Source organism: Mauremys reevesii, linkage group 4, assembly GCF_016161935.1.
Source record: "Mauremys reevesii isolate NIE-2019 linkage group 4, ASM1616193v1, whole genome shotgun sequence".
NCBI lineage: Eukaryota > Metazoa > Chordata > Testudines > Geoemydidae > Mauremys > Mauremys reevesii.
In genome coordinates, this window is record NC_052626.1 from 76,012,894 (window position 1) to 76,034,683 (window position 21,790).

The 21,790-nt window shown below is 41.2% G+C and overlaps 1 long non-coding RNA gene across 3 annotated transcripts in view; it reads right to left on the reverse strand.

Moving 5' to 3' along the window:
- Positions 1-2,315: 2,315 nt before the first annotated feature.
- Positions 2,316-21,790, reverse strand: part of LOC120405355 — a 35,976-nt gene continuing 16,501 nt past the window's right edge. For all 3 annotated transcript variants that reach the window (XR_005598519.1, XR_005598520.1, XR_005598521.1), the window contains 3 exons: positions 20,082-20,227; positions 16,564-16,828; positions 2,316-2,554 (listed from right to left, as the gene is read on the reverse strand). This is a non-coding gene — a long non-coding RNA (uncharacterized LOC120405355). The remainder of the gene's footprint in view (positions 2,555-16,563; positions 16,829-20,081; positions 20,228-21,790) is intronic.

Consider the following 21,790-nt stretch of genomic DNA (forward strand, 5'->3'; position numbering starts at 1 on the left):
AGCACTCTAGGTTTTGATGTGCTTTTCTGAACTGCTTGGGTCTGTAAAAATGGGTGAGAAATCTCACAATGACTGGCACTGGTTCCACATGAAAGCATGAAAAATAGTGTTGGATAAAGCGACATTAACTATGCTGTTTCAAATCTCACAAAGATTTGGGTTTGAGTGAACTGCTTGGGCTGGGTACGTCCAAACTGATCAACCCATCCATAGTATTTGCTTTCCTACCTGTCCTGTCTTGTACATTCCTTCCACACGAGGTTAATCATTTTCCTTTTGTCCAAGCATCACCCCTTGCTCACTTCTTATTTCTAGTTATAGAGAAGTAAACTGTGTGCAGGGAATGTTCCTGAGCCAAGAGCTGCTGTGTTAGGGAATAGATTCATGGGACTCTAAAGGGATATTGATTAGAGAAAGGTGATTAAAAACACTCAGCAAAGAACTTTGTCAATTTGTTCACCTGGGTCTCTTTGATTATGGGACAGGTGACAGCCGTTCTCTTTTAAACTGAATGACTCTTCCTCCAGCCCTCAGAGCTGTGTGTCCTTTAAGTAAGCTGAGGGGATATATTCTCTGCGTCCTTCAAGGAGCTGTGAGGGAAGGTCTGATATATCTGTATTGGAAGGGATGCAGAGAGAGTTGGAGGGAAGATGAGTTTGTATATACACATGTGTGAACATCTATAGCATAGCCTGACAGACCCTTATAATTTCATTTGCATAAGGGATTCAGTCAGGTTCTAGTCCCAACTTTGCCAGTAACCCACAGAAATAGATCGTTCAATAAAGTTTGCTCCAATTATATGTGTTTTTTTTTTCTTCTTCAATTGAAACATGAAATATGCTCTGCATGGACTGCAGCCCCAGAGCCCCCAGATTTTGAAGACAGGGCCAGCTCTGGCTTTTTTGCCACCCCAAGCAAAAACAACAACAACAACAACAAAAACCAGGGTGCAGGGAGGCCGGAGCGGAGAACCAAACAAAACAAAAAAACAAAAAAACCCAGGGTGCAAACTTTCGGTGCCACTTACTTGGTGGCTCGCGGCTGCCTCCCTCGGCTGCGCTGGTGAGCCTCTGGGCGGGTGGCGGCTGCACTCTGGCTAGCGGGACTCCCTGCGTTGCAGACATGCCCTGGGCAGCGGAATGCGTGCCCCAGCTAGTGGTAGAGGGGGAGGGAGCAGGGGGGAGAAAGAGAATGGGGGCGGCCAGGGCTTCCTTCAGCCGGGGCGCTCACCACTCGGCCCCTCCTGATGCGCTGCGCCACTCCTGCCTGCAGGTGAATTGAAAGTCGTCAGTCAGCGGGGAGGGAAGGACGCGGGCTGCCGGGCTTGCTGCAGACCTGGCACCAGCTGGGGCAGACGGAGCGTGCGGCCCGCTCCCAGCAGGGCGCTCGCCTCCTTCGCGCCGCCGCCCCCTACAGAGGTGCACTGAAAGTCGTCGGCGAAACAAAAAAAACCAGCCAACCAACCAATCAAAAAAACACACCAGGGCACAGGGCGGCCGGAGCGGTGAACCAAAAAAATAAAATAAAAAGGCAGCCGTGCCACCCTAGGATTGGATGCAATGCCGGCCCTTAGAATCTGCTGCCCCAAGCACGAGCTTGCTTAGCTGGTGCCTGTAGTAATGATCTGGTCATTAATTTCAAATAACAAATAAAATAGAGAAAATCAAGGGGTTTTCCTGAAAGATTTCCAAACAGAAAAAAAAAAGACCTACTCTGTTGAGCTTATTTTGCAATGTGAACCATACAGTCAGACCCTAGTGCCTGTGTGGAGCCCCACTGACTTCAGTGGGACCTTGTAGAGGTGTAAGGGCCCTTTTGCACAGGACAGAATGCAAGACTGCGACATAAATTATTTACTGTGAATTATTCAACCAGCTCTAGTTGAGGCATGTTGTGTAGCAGCTTGCCCTGCTGCTGCCTTTGCTGTGTCTAATTCTGTGAGTAACGAAATGTCTTCAGTCTTCATCCAGCGCTATCAGTCTAGCACCTGTAATGACTGCTAAATTTAACTTATTTTTTTTAAAGGAGAAGAAGAGTATTTCAGTCTCTCTCTCTGTTTCTCATCTGGTGAGTGTGTTTTTTCAATCCCAGTTAAAAACATTATAAAATTATGGAGCTGATGTTGCTATGAGTGTTCACTGAGATGATATTTTCCATTTGCACAGAATCTTCCATCCTAGAATCTCAAAGCAATTTACAAACACTAATTAATTTAAGCCTCACAATTCCCCTATGTGGGAAGGAAGTAATATCCCATAGGAAATAAGTAGTGGTACCTTTGAGAATAGAACCAAGATCTCCTGATTTAGTTATGCGCTTTAACCACAGGACATCATGTAATTCCTGTTCTTTATTAAGACAGTCAAACAGACAATTACATGTCAATATCCACTCATATTTTTATTCAAACACATGTTCATTTAGGTATGAAGTCATCATTAGCGAACATGAGTGGATTTTGTTAACAACATTCTTGATGTAGGGTCTCCACTCAGAACTCCATGCAAAAGCAATCCCAGTAGAAGTCTTCAATGTATTTGCTGCTTCAGGCCTGTAGTTAGAAGAATGTGATCTGAATCATATCCCTTCCTCGGAGGGCATGGTACAAAGATTTCTCTATGGTCAAATTGACTACAACTGACTGCAAACAATCAAAGCTGAAAATATGAAAGAGGGTCCTTGGATTCTGGGAAGGCCTGGCCAGTGGGAAATGTGTTGCCACGTTAATTTTGTGGCAACATGTAACATCTTTTGAAATATTTCAGCAACCGCACAGATGGCATGTTATCTTTCAACATAAACTTGAGAAAATGGATGTGAGAAACAGCTACTTCTTCATCACAACACAAGGGGAACTTTGTCATCTATCATGTCTTTCATCCTCACTGTGATTTAGAAAGTTAAGTGAAAGTTACGGTGGAGCTGATAGCTCAAGTGCTACCTCTGATTACAACTGTGGGGAATCAGTTGTGGGGAGAGGCAATTACAGACACGATAAAGCTTTAAAGATTGCCAGGGATCCCTTACACCTTCCCACAGAGCAAAGACAACCAGAGATCTCTAACAAAGCAGTGAATGAGTATTTGCGGGATCTCAGAATTTGTTCAGGCCCACCTCTACTAGCGGGTTTTGCCAAGGAAGGACACAAATAGGAAGCCCTTTTTTGTAGTTTGTGTTTTAGGCCCTGATCCCGAGTCAACTGGAGTTCTGAGCCCTTCCTGAAGAACTCATTCCATTATTTTGTGAATGATTAATGGTACAGGAATCAATTCCTGCTGCTATATGGCTGCCTTTTGTGAGCTGTGGAAGATGCATTTGCTCAGTACTGTTGGTGTTAGCCAAAAGGGCTCGTTTCCCCCTGGAGCTTACCTAATTACACCAAGGAGGCACGGAGACAGGAAGACGAGTACCACACCCTTTATTGATCGGTCAGCTGAGCGGGTGTTCCTCTCGGCTAGTGCCAGAGAAAGAGACACACCTTACATGGCCAGATGGGCCTACCTTTATACCCCGAAACAAACAACTTAGCCTACGTTTGTCTACGTCATTTGGTTGACCTGTAGAACCTGTACATGCATCTGTTAGGGGATAATTGGATATGCAGGATACATATATCATTTTGTGGGGGCTACAAGAGACATACAGCTGTTGAGGATACATTTGTCATTCTGAAGGGGACACAAGATACATCCGTTGACCCTTTGTACTAGATACTTTGGATGCATACATGTGAACGCAGCTGCATACACTTGGGGAGCCAACATATACTTGGGGAGCCAAACAAAACTGATAAGCGAAATAGCTGACTTAGGTAGATACACGGCCTTCAGTCTAATGAGTTCTGTAAGCTTTCCAACACAGTTTGGACAAGCATAACATAACTTTGGTTTACTCAGGCCTAATACGGAAAGGCTTCATTAGCACTATGATTTTTCCAACAACTCCCCCCTTTGAGAATACTCACCAAACCTTTTGGCTGAGTTTTCTCACACAAAAGCAATGAAGCTCTGCAGAAATATTTACAACTGCTCTTAAGCTTAGTCACCCCAACCCAGGAATGAATGCATGGACAAAAGAGTGGAACCTTGTTCATTGAACAACTAAGGGATTGGGGCACTGACTATAACTCAGGTAGGTATACCTAATGGTTTAATTTCCCAGATGTCTCAGTGAATAATTTAGTCCCATATGCATCCTCCCCATGGACCCGGCAGGATTCGGTATGTGGGAGCCACACCCACCCTAACCGGTCCATATGCTTGGAAGGAGCACTGTAAATGTACACACTTTCATCCAGAAAGTGTCCGAATATGTTTCCATGACCACAGATCAGATGGTACTTCAGATGTGTCTGTAAGGGCAGTGGGCCAAGTCTGGTACTCAAGATTACTCCAAATGGCCATCAGCTGGTCATTCAGGAAATCCTGGATTTCTAAACATACTAGATCCCACTGCAATGCCTTCCCAGTCTTAGTGATATTTAATACCATCTCTGTCTTCAAAAATAAGGCTAGTGGCCTTTTCTAGTTGGCCCAATTTCTTAGCATATTCTTGGCTTTGAAAAATAATTCAGATGACTGCAACACTATTGGCCCCAGCCCACAGGGATCTGGTCAATTCCCCTTTCTCCAGAGGAAATAACCCAGGCTCTTTGTTGTGCTAAGCTAATGGCAGCCCCTTGTGAGCAATCTGGGTATGTAAAAGTGATTTGAAAACTGGATAAAGACAATGTCATTTAAAATCCAATTAGGAAGGGCAATACATACTAAAGGATTTATCCAAAACACAGGGCGCAGCCTGTAGAATAAACCCCAAAATTCAATTAATACCACATTTCCAAACAGGATCCCACAAGTTTCTTCCTGCCAGTGTAGAATTTTTGTTTCTTTACCAGGGTCAGTTCTCAATGTCCTTTTTAGTCAGGAATTCCTGGACTTTGGCAATGTCAGTGGAGTGAGTGTTTTTTTTTCTCCTTTCCCAAAACAATTGTAGTTTAGCATTCTACAGGGGAGAGATTATCAGCACATCACCCTGTAATGGTTTTTGATTCTTCTAGAAAAGTTCAAAGGCACAGTAGGTCTGTCAGCGGACAAGGGAGAGGTTAGCTAGCACGTCACCTTGTCCTTTTTCCCTGTTGTCCAGAAGGCACAGTGGAGCTAGAAGAAGGAATAGGCTAATCATATAGGAGAGTTCTCCTTATGTGGACGGGTCTTTTTGCAGTGAGAATCATGGGTCCAAGCAGTCAGTCTTTGGTACATCACAGCGGTGTTGGTAGTCAGCAGGACTCACTAAGGGCCTTTCCAGCGTGGAGCCAAAGCAGTCTTTTGTTGGTGGACCTGTACATTGATCCGGTCTCCAGGTTCCATGGAGTGGCAGGGCTGCTAGGGTCTTCGGGTAGTGCGTCTTTACCTGTGTAAAAAGGAAACCTAACACATTGCATTAGTGTCTTTGCAGATTGTACAGCCCCCCTTTTCTGGTTGTTAGCCAAGTGTCCTTGAACGAAGTCAGTGTATTTTTTTTTTTTTTTTTGGACTGAGCTTGCTAGTTAAAGTTTTTCTCATTTAACTCGTTCTTTTTCCTTTTCCCCTTTTTGGCTTCCTTTTTTAACCTACAAAGGAAACTTTTACTTTGTACTTATACACCTTTTGTTAACAATGAACACATACACATTGCTGTTATACAGTACATTAGTCTTATTATTTAATGTATGCCACATATACCCTTCTACTAAAATAACCTTATTAGAGAGCTTTGGAACAACAAGCCAGGACAAGCACACCCACTTTGATGAGTTCATTTAATACAAGCTCTAGTTCAATAGCTTCCCACCATCCCCAGCCCTCTGGCTAGAAATCTGAGGTAGCCAGAAGGATCCCATGTACAATATGGGGAGTGGGTTAACTTTTTATGTCCTTGCTTCCAAAGACTGTTAGTATGCAATTTGGCCAATGCAGTTTTTTTTTTCTTTTACTTAAGAAAATACATAAGACTTTAGTATATTACATTTTTCTGATGTATTCAAACACTTTGTATTTTAAGTTGAACAAAACAAATATCTGCATTTCAATTCAAGCCTTCTGCTTTATTTCAAACCAGACCATCCCATGAAAATATTAAACACATTCTGGCCACTTGAGACAGACACCACGAGACAGAACATAGAACACAAAACATAATTTTTACTCTGCCAGTAAATCATGGTATGTTGTATGCTGTTTAGCTGGCATTAGTTTTCTTTGATTATCTGAAAGACAAAAACAGAGGTCTACCCCTTCTGGGCAGTCAATTATTGCTTAAAATATACAAATACCCTTGTTGATTTTAGGCAAAACAGGGGAATACCATATTTTCTTGTATATGTTTTATAGGCAGCCCAGGTTTCAGTGGCTTTTACCTTATCAGTTAGATAATTTGCATTAATACAGATGCTTTCTGGCTTGCTTTTTACTTTTAACTCCTGCTTTTAAACACTGAAAGAAAACATCACCACTGATAGTGCCTTAGAGCCTAATAAATTTTCATTTACACAGCACTGTATACATTCTTTAGCTAATTTAACAAAATTGTTCATAGCCAAATGATTGCAGTCTAATAATTTCTTTGCCTGAATTTATTTACAAACATTTAATAAAAAAAACACCAAGAACTTTTCTCTTTAGCATTTTTACAAAGTTCAACTACTATTCCTTCCAGCAACTACAGAGTTAACTCTTCACTCTCCTTCAAATCACTTGCTCTTTCCTTATATCACTTGCTTTGTCTTTCAACAGCCACTTACCAATTCAAATCACCATTCCAAATATCCTCCTGAGTATTTGAAATCCCCATGCTTATACTCACTTACTTCTTCCTTCCACGAGACCCTCAAAAGTTTCCAACCTGTTCTCCAAGCTCTCTGTCTGTTGCCTTTTTTTTTTTTTGCTGAACCGTTTCTTTCATGGGCTTCTGCCCCACCCTTCTGGTTTTTCCTAAAACATTTTATTCACAAGACGACCCGAGTCCTCCTCGTGAGGCTTGCCACCTGGGCAAAACGCATGGCCCACTGGCGTTAACTATTTAATTGCCTCTTGTAGCAAACACACTGCTGTTAATGCTGAGCACGAATGGTTACATTTTAACAAGTCCCTGAAGGACTGGTACTTGCTTAGCCAGGGCTTCCTTTTCTCCAACTACTCTATTGCCCAGTCCTGCTACGACTGGGGTAGATCCTTTCACCTGCCACCCTTCCTGGTCAACCAGGGTGGAGAGAGGAATGCTAAACCCTTCTCCAGTTCTCAGACTTACTGCAGCTGAGAATGGGCACATCTTTAATTATGCAATCCTCAACATATAACACCAACAGAACCAAATAAAACAAACATAAAACAACAAGGGTAAAACAAATAGATGGTGTAAATTCTACAGGGTTCCCCCATTCTCTATTGCTCACCAAACTGTGACAAATTTCTGTTACCAATTTATGCCTCATGTCAGGTGATCAAACTGACACTGCAGGACGTTGCAGGAGGATAGAGAAAATACACCATATAACCAAATTTTAAAGCTTCATTAAAATGATAAAACAACAATGGAGAGTGTTGGGAATGCTCCCACATCACTCAAGAAAGATATAAATGCCCCATACTTACACATATCCAGACTGGCCACGTCTGTATATAACATTCAGAAAAGGGGAATAGGTGGACGGGAGATTATCCTGTATACAGCTTGTTCAGAATTTCCAACATGCTTCCGCTCTTGGGAGGGCTGTTCTTTTACACCCTGGAATCTCCTGCGGTGTCTCTTTCAGAGATTCTAGTCCAGGTCAGCTACCTGTGGCTTCTCCAGTGTCACCAAGCCACACCAGCACCGGCATCCGTCACAAAGTCAGACTGTTGGATCTCACCAAACAGTTAAGCTTTGCAAATGTAATCTCAGTTCTGTAACTTGTACTGCCTTTGGTTTGCTTGACCTTGAGCATAAAACAACTTTCTCTTTTTATCTCTGGGCGAAGCTGAGTTTTAAATTAACCCGTTTCTAGACAAATTGCTCACACTGTGTCAGAGGCTTTTCTTTGGTGATTAAAAGCTCCTCTGAGATATATGATCCTATCTAGATTAAAGGTACCTTTTAATGGGCATTGTTTAGATGGATCTTCAAAGATTCCAATTCTCTAAATACCTGCAGGTTTTAGAACCATAATGTGTGAGGTGGAATGTTTAGACTGTCCCTTACCCACACGGAAAAGAAGGGGGAAGAGAAGATGGCCTAGACCCGATTACAGTTTTGGCTTCCAGCATACCAATAGAACAAGAAACAAAAGTAAAAGAAAAGCCAGCCCTGGGGCTGCTCTAAGTCCCAGTAATTGTTCAGCACGGCCCCGGACTCGTGGAGTTAATGGAATTATTCATTAGCCGTGTCTGAACCACACCTTCCTATTTGTGGCCCAAGGTCCCAACCCTCACTCGCATTAATCCTCAAACCCAGGAGGTAGCAGGTGGACTCCTCTTCTGGTACTGTCTTGCCTCCGTGTCGTTTGGAGTTCTCTATGGAGCTCGAGCAAACCAATAGCTCGTCGCCATTTGTTAGCCGAGACAGGAAGACGAGTACCACACCCTTTATTGATCGGTCAGCTGAGCGGGTGTTCCTCTCGGCTAGTGCCAGAGAAAGAGACACACCTTACATGGCCAGATGGGCCTACCAACAAACAACTTTGGTTGACCTGTAGAACCTGTACATGCATCTGTTAGGGGATAATTGGATATGCAGGATACATATATCATTTTGTGGGGGCTACAGAGACATACAGCTGTTGAGGATACATTTGTCATTCTGAAGGGGACACAAGATACATCCGTTGACCCTTTGTACTAGATACTTTGGATGCATACATGTGGGAGCCAACATATACTTGGGGAGCCAAACAAAACTGATAAGCGAAATAGCTGACTTAGGTAGATACACGGCCTTCAGTCTAATGAGTTCTGTAAGCTTTCCAACACAGTTTGGACAAGCATAACATAACTTTGGTTTACTCAGGCCTAATACGGAAAGGCTTCATTAGCACTATGATTTTTCCAACATTGGTGCTATAGGCAAAGAACATTTTCTGATATATACTCTCTCAAAGAAGCCATAGTTCCATTTTCCTTATTAAAGCACAGAGCATGTTGCCTCCTGTATGGACAAAACACACTCACATGTTCTTTGTTCATCTGGCTTTAAAAAAAACCAAACCAAACAAATAATCAATCAACCAAAAAGGACAAAAATATAAAAATAAACCTCCTGCCCAAGAAGATGTTCTCTTGACACACCTCGTGAACACTGTGTCCAGGCAATACTATGTGTTTTAGAAATGTATTTCTTCTACCTATGATGCAATAATGAAAAAGCGAAAGAATGGTCTGAAGAAAATATTGTTACAGGTCCATGTCCAGGTTGTTGTTACTCTAGTGCCCACCCTGGCCACTTTATTGCAAGAGTGGGTGGATAGAAAGCTGATCCTTTCCCTGCAGAAGGAAGAATCCTATCCTTGCCACTTGTGTTAAAGGAGAATCTCCTTTTGCTGTAGTGGTATAGAGCCTGACACAGAGTTGAGCAGCTCAGATTCCGTTCAGAAGAGGACAGTGGTGATGATCCATGTGCTAACCAGTGCAATATGGTGTAGCTGCTTCCACTGATGGTTTGTTAAAAAAATTGCTATCATCCAGATTTTTATTAAAGACTGTTTATTTTTTACTCCCCTGCTCGGGCAGTTAAACTTATAATCATTAGTTGTTTGAACTTCCAGCTGCATATGAAATTAAATTGTACCTTTATGAAGAGCACAGCTGACATACATGTTGTTGAAAAATTACATAATGAGAACAATGTCTTTTCTTTCTTCTCTTTTAATTTTTAACCAGCTGCACATGACAAACTGATATGATTACTGACCATTCTGCAGTCATGTTTGACTTTGTCCATGCGAGACCTTTTTGTCTTTTGTTTTTTAATATTTCATGTAGATTCATAGATCCCAAGATCAGAAGGAACATTCTGGTCACCTAGTCTGACCTCCGTGTAACACAGGCCATAGAGCTTGCCCAGAATCATTCTAAAAGCATAGTTTTTAGACAAACATCCAACCTTGATTTAAAAATTATCAGTGATGGAGACTCCACCATGACCCCATAGTAAATTGTTCCAATGGTTAATTACCCTCACTGTCAAAAAATTATGCCTTATTTCCAGTCTTAATTTGTTTAGCTTCAGCTTCCAGCCATTGGATCATGTTATATCTTTATTAGTTAGACTGAAGAGCCCATTATCAAATATTTGTTCCCCATGTTGGTACTTATACACTGTAATCAAGTCACCCCTTCACCTTTGCTTTGTTGAGATAAATAGACTAAGATCCTTTGGTTTATCACTATAAGACACATTTTCTAATCCTTTAATCATTCTTGTGGCTCTTTTCTAAACCCTCTCCAATTTTTCAACATCCTTTTTGAATTGTAGGCACCAGAACTGGACATATTATTCCATCAGTGGTTGCATGAACGCTAAATATAGCAGTAAAATAACTTCTCTACTCATACTTGAGATTTCCCTGTTTATACATCCAAAGATCATATTGCCCTTTTGGCCACAGTCTCACACTGGGAGCTCATGTTCAGCTAATTATCCACCATTGTGGATAATTGTTTTCAGAGTCACTGCTTTCTAGGAGTCCCCCAACCTGTAAGTATGGTGTACAGTCTTTGTTCCTAGAGGTATACATTTACATTTAGCCATATTAAAAATGCATATTGTTTGCTTGTGCCCAGTTTTCCAAGTGATCCAGATCTCTCTGGATCAGTGACCTGGTCTCTTCGTTATTTACCACTTCCACAATTTGTGTGTCATCTACAAACATGATCAGTGATGATTTTATGTTTTCTTCCTTTTAACATTGATTAAGAGGTCAAAAACAGATCCCTGCAGGTCCCCACTAAGAACACACCAGCTTGATGATGATTCCCCATTTACAATTACATTTTCAGATCTATCCATTAGCCAGTTTCTAATCCATTTAATGCGTGCAGTATTACAATCACTGGGGCATCTGCTTGTGGTAGCAGCAGTGTAAAAACTAGCATAGACTTGCTGACAACATTTTAATCAGCATATCATGTCAGCCTGCTCTGTCTAAGGCCTGGTCTATACTGGGGGGAGATCGATCTAAGTTACGCAACTTCAGCTACGTGAATAATGTAGCTGAAGTCGATGTACTTAGATCGACTTACAGTGGTGTCTTCACCTCAGTGAGTCAACTGCTGCTGCCCCCCGTTGACTCTGCCTGCACCTCTCGCCGAGCTGGAGTACAGGAGTCGACAGGAGAGTGCTCAGGGGTCAATTTATTGCGTCTAGTCTAGACGTGATAAATCGATCCCCACTGGATCAATTGCTGCCCGCCGATCTGGCCGGTAGTGAAGATGTACCCTTAGTTGAATGACAAGCTGGTGGTCAGTGGTTGGTGTACACTAATGCTCTCACTTCTGCTGCCTCCAGAGGAGATGCACCTGTGATAGCAATGGTGGGCAATTTTAAAGGACAAAAGTCTAGGGCAGATACAGCTTCAGTTGCAAGCTTGTCCTGCTCTCCTGCTATAGATCTTGGCCCCACACTGGCACCTGACAACAATGGATGCAGGATCAGGGTCTAAACCAGTATCGGAAATATGGTTGGGATTTCCAAAGGAGCTTAAGGGAATCAGGCACACAACTCCCATTTGCTTTCATTTCCCTTAGGCCCCTTTGAAAATCCCAGACTCTGAGATTAATTATTTGTATGAAAGTAATGCTTACAGGCCCCAACAGAGATCGAAGCCCCATTGTGCTATATACTATACACACACACACACACACACACATCAGGAGAGAGTGTTTGCCCAGACAATGTTACAGTTTAAATAGACAGAACAGACAGAGTTGAAGGGGAACAAAGTTACAGGGAAGGGAAATGACTAGTGACTTTTTTGTTTTAGGTATTACCTATGACCCTACAGATTAAAACCACTTTTCTCTTCCATGGTATCTGAAGAGCTCAAACAAGTTGAGGAACAGAAATTAAGTCTCACAAAACTCCTAAGAAACAGGAAAGTATCCTTTCAATATAGAAAGTGAGACACAGAGAGGTGAGGTGACTTGTCCCAAGAAGTGCTGCCCTTTCAGCTGCATCTGAGTGGAGTCTTGACCTTTCTTTCCCTCTTTACCTGCAGAATCTCCTTTTCCAGTCACTAGATCACATTTCTTCCCATAGTCCACCATTCCAAACTGAGTGTATGAAAATGGATCCCAGCTGAAGTTGTTTTCTACTCTCTGCTGTTATCTGTGCTTATACAAAATTTTCTTTTTGTTAAGGAGCTTTGCTAAGGAATGAAGTTGATATAAAGTTTGGAGCATAAAATACAACTCTGAACCTTGGAGCACTGTAGAGATGAAAGATGTCATGAAGACTTTTTGCTTTAAATTAGTTATCTGTTGCTCAGAACGGACAAATAGTAAACAGTCTGGTTTGGCATGGCATGTTCCCTGTCCGCAGGGAGGTGGTGCGTATGAGGTGGGAGTTTATATTTTTAGTTTATTATCTGATTGAGTGTGTAACAAAAAATAGTTCGAGTCAGGTCATTAGCATCTGTTAATATGGGAGGATTTCACAAGTTGACATATCCTGGCCGAAAGATGGGATGGAGAATCAGAGCTGCTGTTGGAACTTGGAGTAAAAAGAAAAAATTAAAAATGACATCTACCCTAACCTTCATCACATTATTAAAGCTCTTTCCATCTGATCCCCAATGCCATGTGGATGGGTCAATTTGCAGATTGCTATGGACATCCTAATGTTCATGTAGGCACTTCAAGACAAGCTGTCATAAATACTTAAGTTGCCCTGGGAGCAGCGCCAAAATGCATTTCAGAGATGGCTGCAGAGATGCCTGCTAAAAAGCAAACAGCACATTAGCGGCCCTCTGAGTTATTGTGCAAATGGAGTGTGAAATTCTGGTCCATTGCTTTGCGCTATAACTTTTGTCTCTCTGATAATGATTAAGAGAAGCTTTGCTTGATTTGATGGTGGGTGGAGGGAAGGGTGTGAAAAATGAAAAAAAAAACAAAGCCTCCTTGGGATGTTTCCCTTGACCTTCTGGAAACTCTAAGGGAGGTTCATGTGATTTATACAGCAATTAGTCAGCTCTGTTTGTTTTCAGACCCAGCACTGGATTTAGGAGCCTAGGGATGCATGTTGCAGAATTGCAATAAAGGAAAACGTCCCAAGCAGGTATTAAATATTTAAAAAGCAATCTGAGATTAACTGTTGGATGCAATGAATGAAGGGACAAAGATTCTCATCTAGCCATCAGAAAGAAATGCTAAGCTTAAAAAAACAACATTGGAACTGATCTGTGACCCTGTATTAATTTACTGAGAAAGGCTCTCTGTTGTTTGCACTATTATTATTAATGATAATATTTTGCACTTTCATAGTACCTGGCAAAGTCTTTTAAATAATTAAGCCTCATAGCCTCCTGGAAAAATATTACATCTGCTCTTTTAATACTTAGTTTTGATACAATTATTTCCATCCATAGATAACAGAGGCCCAGATTTTCAAAGGTGTTATGGTGCTCAGTGTTACAATGCTTAACTGATTTGGAAGCCTCACTCATTTTCAACTGTGGTTTAGGCACGTAGGAGCCCAAATCCCATTGATTTAGGCTCTTAAGTGCCTTAATTCCTTTTGAAAATGAGATTTGGACTTCCAAAACATTTAAGTTTTGCAATGCCGAGCGGAGGAATGCCCAATTGCCTTAAAAATCTGGGCCAAAGTGCTTTACAAAGGTGGAAAAATATTATTCCAATTTTACTCCTAAGACTTAAAGCAGTGTAGGTCACATCAGTGGTAGATCCAGGAATAGATTTCCTCAACCCCAGCTCAATACTCTATTCATTAGGTTTCACTGTCTCTCTGGAGCATTCTCATTTTGTCTGACTACAGATGGAGAAGCTGAGACACACAGAAGTTAAAATCCAAGTGCCTGATCCAAAGCTCATTGAAGGGGTCTGACTGAGTTCAATGAGCTTTGTCTCAGGCCCTAAATTTACAAAGTGTCCATTCATATTGGGTGCTTGGATTTTTGAGTGCATAAGTCGAGACTCCTAGATGTTTCAAGCTGGGCACTCAAAAACAGAGGCTTCCATAATCAGCAACTGTCTTTGAAAATTTTGGCTGAAGTCAGACTGAATCAAGTGGCAGAACCAGAAACAAATCAAGAGTCCAGCCTCCCAGCCCCCTTTTCTAACTACTACCTTACACTACTTCCTTTCTTTTCATTTTGTAGAGAGAAAACAATGTGTTACAGAGATCAAACATTCATGTTGGCCAATTTACCGTACTCCCAAGAGAGCACACACAAGTGCAGTCAGCAGCATCCTTATGTACTTTTCACCTCCCCAGACCATACACAGAAAACAGGATGAAAGCCTTTGATTTACAGCTGCCTAACAATTCTCATCAGTCAGTATTTGTTACTGATCTTCTTTACCTATAGAGAACGGATTAGGAAATAATAATCAATAAGGACAGCAGGGTAAAATTTGCCCTTGGATCTGCCAGATCTATGTAGTTTTTCAATAGTGGCTGTAAGAATCTCTACCTTTGTCATTTTGTTGTCTTTGGTGTTGTAAGGTGGTTGAAGCTGTCCCTCTGTCTGTCTGGAAGGGAGGCCATGCCCCCTCACTACTGTAGCCTATAGGACTAACCTGCTTGCGTGCATATATAGATATATATTTTCTTATAGTTTAAGTATTTGCTGTATTGTAGTAGGTTTATAGATCATATTAAAAATAAGTTTGGCTGTAATGCAAAGGGACCTCCAGGCCATATCCTGTATGTTAAGCTAAGGCAAAGTTAGTCTATATTAAAACTTTTTACCTAGAAAGTAAAGTTGACCTATATCTTGTTACCTAAATAGATAAGTACCCACGCCTACATCTAAGACCTTTTAACTAGACAATGGAGAATGGCATAGGGGGGTTTTCAATGTTGTACCCACAGACTTAACAGGTACACCACAAGGAAACATATGTGCGTAGGTACATGTCATCAATACGCACATACATACTAGCCTATGGAGTAAGTGTGCCCTAACATTTCGTGGGTGAGGAATGAAATTTGGGCATAGGAGGAAGGATTTCCAGCACTTGTGCCCTATAAAAAAGGTGACCCACTTACATTCTATTTCTATTCTATCTCTCTCTATCTATTCTATCTATCTATGATGACTACTATTATTAATAGGCTGTACTTGTTCTTAAACTTTAAGTTTCAAGGGAACTAGGCTAAGCTTGGTTTCCCTAAGTTTTTATTCTTAGTTTGTTTATTAGGTTTTGATTTTAAGTTTGTTAGTCAAGTAAACCCTAAGTAGCAGTAGCTTTTTCTAAACACTGCATCCCTCACTCAAGAATTGAGAAACCTGAACTGCAAAGCTGGTCCTGTGTCTCTTACCACCAGGTTATCAAGGAAGGGTGTGAGTATATTAACCAAAGCTTTGTAGCATATAATACTATATTATTATATGTATCTTTTGAATAGCAGTAATGCAATTGTAACTTTGTAACTCTGATTATTTTACCATTTACTTACAATTATTGATTTTAATAAAAAGTCTTTAAGGCTCTATCTGTCTCAGTGTGAGCTTCCTGTCATACCCCCGAGGGTCCTTTGTAAATTCTGTGGAGCCTGATTCGGGACAAGAACTTTTATCTTCTGATCAAACTGATTGGCGAGCCTAAGACCCATACTAATTAATATTAATGATGATGATTATTATTATTATTAATTAAATTAAATAAAAAGTAAATTGATACATTAAATTAATATTATTAGTACACCCTAAATCAGGCTACACTACAAGTCCTCTGGAAGAGCACAGTTCGAGGGGGATTAGCATCGGGGTCTCCGCCACTTGGCAGAGTAACCCAGTACTGAGTCTAGGAGCCCCAGTCCTCTGACTGGATAGGGCACTAAAGAGTTAGGGGGCTGTAGTCTACAGACTGTAGAGCAGCAGTGTTCATAAGCCCCAGCCCTCTGGCAGGACAAGGCAGTGAGCAGTTAGGCAGCTCTGGCCGGTATTCAGGGCAGAGCAATAATGAGTCTATTAGCCCGGGCCCTCAAACAGGGCAGGGCAGCAAAGTGAGAAAGCTCTGGCCAGTATTCAGGACACAGAGCACTAATGAGTCTCTAAGCCCAGGCCCTCAAACAGGATGGGGCAGCAAACAGTCAGGGGTCCTGGATCTGCAGACCACTGACAAACGCAGACCTCTTGGCCTGTGGTGGGGAGGCTGCTACCCCAGGGGTGGTGTGGTAGGGGTAGGGGGATGCAGGCCCACTCAACTCCTCTGCATCCCAGCCCAGGGCCCTAACAGTGGCAGAGTGGTCTGCCACTGGGTCAGTGGGGAAATCTGGTCGCAACACGCTGGCCGGCTGTGAGTCAGCAACACAGACAAATGATATTGAGCTCCCCTGGCCTACTTCTTACACTCCTGTTCAAGGGGGTACCTGGGTCCCGGGGTCAATATCCATCTCACACTGGGAAAACAGCTAACGACAGCCCTGGCAACTCCTTGATGTCTCCGGCGACCAGAAGCTCTGGCAGTGCCTCCAGATCTTGGGTGCTGCAGCAGTTGCTGTTGGGTCCGAGCGCCAGCAACAGGTGAGAGGTGTCCTTCTCCTCCAGTAGCTCCTCTCCAACTGAGCTGCCCACAGTTTGTTTGAGGGAGCAAATTTTTTTTTTTTTTACTGTATAATGAACCTTCCCCAGCCCCTGAGCCAGCAGAATGAAAAAAGAAACAAGAGAAATGTGTGATCCTTGTTCACTACTTGTATGACTCAGAAACTAATTTGTATTTGTTAACCAAATTTGGACACAAGTGTCCTTCATTGAATGATTACAAGAGCCTGGGACATACCAGCACAACATTCTTTTTAACTACCTTTCACAATTAGACTTAGAAAGAAGACCATGTGGCTCAAGTGAGTTGTAATGTGAGACAGAGTGTCCCAAGGGTTCAAAGCCACCCTAGGTCAGGAGTAACTTAAAATTATTATACTCTGGTGCTAATTGGCACATGTGTTGATAGTACTAGCAGAGAGGCCCAGGGCTGACTGTACCATGGAGACTGAACTCCCCTCTTGTTCCTAGAAATGCCTCCCTCCATTTCATAGTTGAGGAAGCTTCCATATTCTTTCTGTGAACTGCGCCTGTTTGTAGTTTAAATAAAACATACAGACTCCAGAAATGCCAGTCTTTCATCAGTGCTAAATACTTTCACGTACACACGTGCGCACACACACACACACACACACACAAACTTTGTGAATTTCTCCTGTCCGAATCTTAACACACCTCTCTTTTCCACTGTCTGAATTTCTTTTCTATGCTCAACACACAGTGAACATCAAGAGAGACCACAGGGCATTTTGGGTAGGGAATAACGTTAGGTAACCAGGGCACCGTTAACCATTTAGTTGACAAATTTAACCTCCTCCTACATTTGCAAATTATTCATGTACAGACATTGAATTTTGTGAATTTGTAAAACTGGTTAAGTAGAAATTTGCCAAATCCTATCTTTAGTGAATACTGTCCTCGGTCTGGTTTTGGAGAATGTCAGTGTTTGAAAATATTCAGCTGATGTTACAAGTGAGGATAGTCTAAGGAGGCATAGTTAGGCATGGCAGAATTCATTTTTTTCCCCAATAATTTTGATGGATGATATAATTGTTTTTTTTAAAACATTTTTTCTGATTTCTATTGATTTAAATTTTCACAGTTACAGGAAATTATGGGAGGGAGTCAGACAATGGGGCCTCAGACAATAATTATTTAATGACAATAGAAGTTCAGATTCAAAAAGTTAAGGCTTTAAATCCATTAAAACACAATTGTCAACATCACATGTCAAAATATAGACATAAAATATTCTTAATTCAAACTCTAATAAGTTCGTAAGCAGCATTTTTCTTACTTTGCCTACTTGTACATTTCAGTTATTATCAATAGAAAGATTTTTTGTTGGTTTGTGTTTGTATGGTGAAATTGACGTTTACTGACCTTTATGGAAAAAAAATCTAATCTTTCCAAGCCTAAGCATAATGAAGTATGCAGTGTTGGTATTTGGTATGCAAACTTTAAGATTAGCCACCCATGTCATATTATTTTTTTTCTGTTCACTGATTGGACGAACAAAGTGTTATAAGGACCACAGTGGGCTGAATAGATATCTAGAATGAGTGCATTTGAGGCTACCTCCAAAGAGTCAGGTATTTGTGAATAATAAAGGAACGGAACACTGCTGGATCAAACTGGAATCTTAACGTTTGTGAATGTAGTTTCTGTAGTCAGACAAATATTACTTGTTTCTTATTAAAACATTCATTGTATGGTTTATTTGAACATATTTTGGTCCTTTGGTAGTTCAGGAACCTCAGTCACATGCTTACTGGTTGGATTTGTCACAAAACCACAGAGAGCTTTCAAAATGGCCAAACAAATACTTCCAGTGCAAATACACATTCACATGAGTATTCATGACACTTTCTTTCTGTAAACATTTTTGCAAACAAAGATTTTCTTATACAAATGTTTATGCAAATAGGTTGTGAATCCCATCCAAGGGAATTCATGGCTTTTATTCAAATAATATGTTCACAAGTCCTTTTTTGCAGTATTTGCCCAGCTCTCTTAGGAATTGAGTGCAAGATATTCAGTTGAGTTGGATAGTGCAGATCAGACAAGATATTTTTCACTTAATATATAAATCGATATAAGCAATAATCTTCGTGCTGTGTCACCAGTATAAATATCACCCAAGATATATATTACATTTACCAGATAGCCGACAAAGCCCCAGCAGATGGTATAGATGCTTTGGCTTTATGTTCGTTGTATCTTGATTCTCTAGAACCATAGGTTTAAATCCCCATAGGGTCAGTTCACTAATTCAACCTTCCTAGGTTCTGTAGATAAGAAGGTTATATAGCATACTGTCTTGAGCTTCCAGACAAGACCTTAAAAATTGAGTTTCTGTCTGCTGTTATGGACTTTAAAGATCTAGTGGTTCTTTTTGTAATAGGGGTTTGCCTCACATTTCCTGATCACATATCCTACTAACATTTGTTTTACTCCTCTACTGCTCACCCTTTTAAAGAGTCTAAATATGAATCCTAGCTAAGTTGACTACATCCTTTTAATAAGGTGTTTTTTTGCTAATTAAATACAATAGTGTATGAACAGCTGCTAGAACTCTGAGAATTTCATAAATGCTCTGGATATGAGGGGGTGTTGCAAGCATGTGTCACTCTGGGTATTTGCACTTGATGATTTTACATGCGTTTTATTAGTAGTACTTTGTAAGCACTGTTTAATTAGAAAGTAAATCTGATGTGAATTGCAAATGATGTCTTCAAATACATCCCAGGCAATATTTATTTAAGAACTAATAATTTTAGGTAGAAGCTGGAGAAGCAGATTCATTCCAGGAGTTTCGTGGCATAATAGCTAGGGTTGTTGTTGTTTTTTACATTGTGCTTATGAACTAATTAGTATAGCTTTTGGTGGGTTTATATTTTTTGGATTGCACCCAAGTTCTAAATAACTGAGGAACAGATCCCTCTATGCAGGAAAAACCCACATAAGGGACAGGAATTCCCACTCAGATGGAATTGTCATGACTGAGAAGCTAGGCAATTGTCCAGGGGTTCAGTCCTCTAAACATGTAGATCTCAGGAGATCCAAAAAGGTGCACAAAGAGGCTGTGTGCCTTTGCACAGTCTCCTATGTCATTATGGTGTGTGTAGCAGCTGTGTTCTCATAGACTCCTAACTGCTGTTCCTGAGTCCTTTCTTGGGTTAGTAGGTGTGACATTAGAACAGTGGTGTCCCCTGAAAACTGGGGTACCTTTTACACTACTTTACTGCCTGAACAGCCACTGCCTGAACATGCCTTCAGCACGTAAATTCAATCCCAGCTAAATACATGAATGCTCTCCCAGCTACTCATGAACTACTGTACATACCGGGCGACACCCGGAAATCCTTAGTCCCAGCCTTGTTCCCAAGAAATGTGTGTTTTCCACTGCTCAGTTTTCTCCTGGACAGTATAAGCTCGTAGTAAGTCCATCATTCCAACACTGGGTAATAATTATGCACCAGCCTTATCATCCTAAACAGAGATTCCCAAACACTTCAGTCCAAACACATTGTTTTAGATAAAACAATATAACAAGTTTATTAACTAAAGAAAGATAGATTTTAAGTGATAAATTTTAAGTGATAGATTTAAAAAAGATAAAACCCTGAGCTAATATCTAATGAAATTAAAAGCAAAAGGTCTCTCTCACCATAAGCTGTAACAGTTCACAGGCCGGATTTCTTTTCAGCCATGGACCCTCCCCCAATTTAATGTCCTTCAGGTATTCATTGATGCCATGAGCAGAGAGATAGGAGGAGGAGAGGAATGATGTGGAGGTCACTGTCTCCTATTTTTACACCCTCCTCCTCTCTTTAAGGATTACCCTCCTTCCCCCGCAGAGGTGTGGACAAACAGTTCCCTGTGTACGTGAGATTTGAATCATTTCTGGGGTGAAATGTAAATTTATTGTTTATACCTTCTCCCCTGCTGGTGGATGGCCAGGTAAGCCGGTAATGGCCCATTAGCACTTTCCTGGTGTGCTAGTATGACTTTGTCTCTGAGAAAATGCTTTGTGAGCATTACCCAGAAATACAACATATTTCAGTAACAATCATATAGCAAAATCTAATAATTTTGCATGCAGTTATGCTACACACATTTCAACAGGATAATAATGTTCAGCCAATTATGATTTTTTTTTCAAATGATACCCCACAAGGCATACTTTGTACAAAATATATCATAACCAAATAAAAGTGGTGAACATGGTGTACAGGGTGTCACAGTAGGGATGTAATGGCTCACACCATGAAAGATGATGCTGACTTAGTCATGACTATCCTGCAGGGATGGAAGGGAACAATGCTGCAGAGAATGACATGCCCTTTGGTCCACTCCTTTACATACAGGTCCTCTGACTCACATGGACCACTCAAGGGGTATCTGCAATGAGGAAGTTGAGGATAATGGCACAGAGTCATGGCTTCCTCTCTTCTGGGCACAACAAAACTATGGTGGAAAGTAATTAAATATTTAAGATTCTTTCACTTTTAGCAACAGAAGGTGCTATGAGCAACACAGGTAAGACCACATCAGTTTTTTACTTTGATAAGGCAAATCCTTTGGAGCATGGCCCTTTAAATAAATATCTTCCCTGCTCACAGCTTTTTTGCTCGCAAAACAAAACTGTCAGAAAAGGGGGTGGTGAGTTTGATTTGTTTATTAATGAATGCTCAGAATGGCCCTGACAAGAAGTCTGGGCCACTTTGGACCTGAGTCTTTCCAGTCATTAACCTTTGTTCTTCTCATGTGATACCTCAAAGCTAACCTTTCTGCTGTCCTTAGTTTTCATGTTAAAGACAGGGCTGCCTGGCTTCTTTAGTGATTGATCCTTTCAGTCTGTGTGCAGAGTTCTGTGTCCCAGTTTTTCTTTCCTGCTTTTGTCTAGAAGGTTCAGTCTAAGAGGAAAGGCTGTCTTTTGGTCACAGCTGGTATGAGTGGCTCAGGACTCTGATTACCTTGTCTCAAGCTTGTGATGTTGTTCTGAGACTTTTTTTTTCTGAATCAATAGATCAGCTGTTATTTGTTCAGATG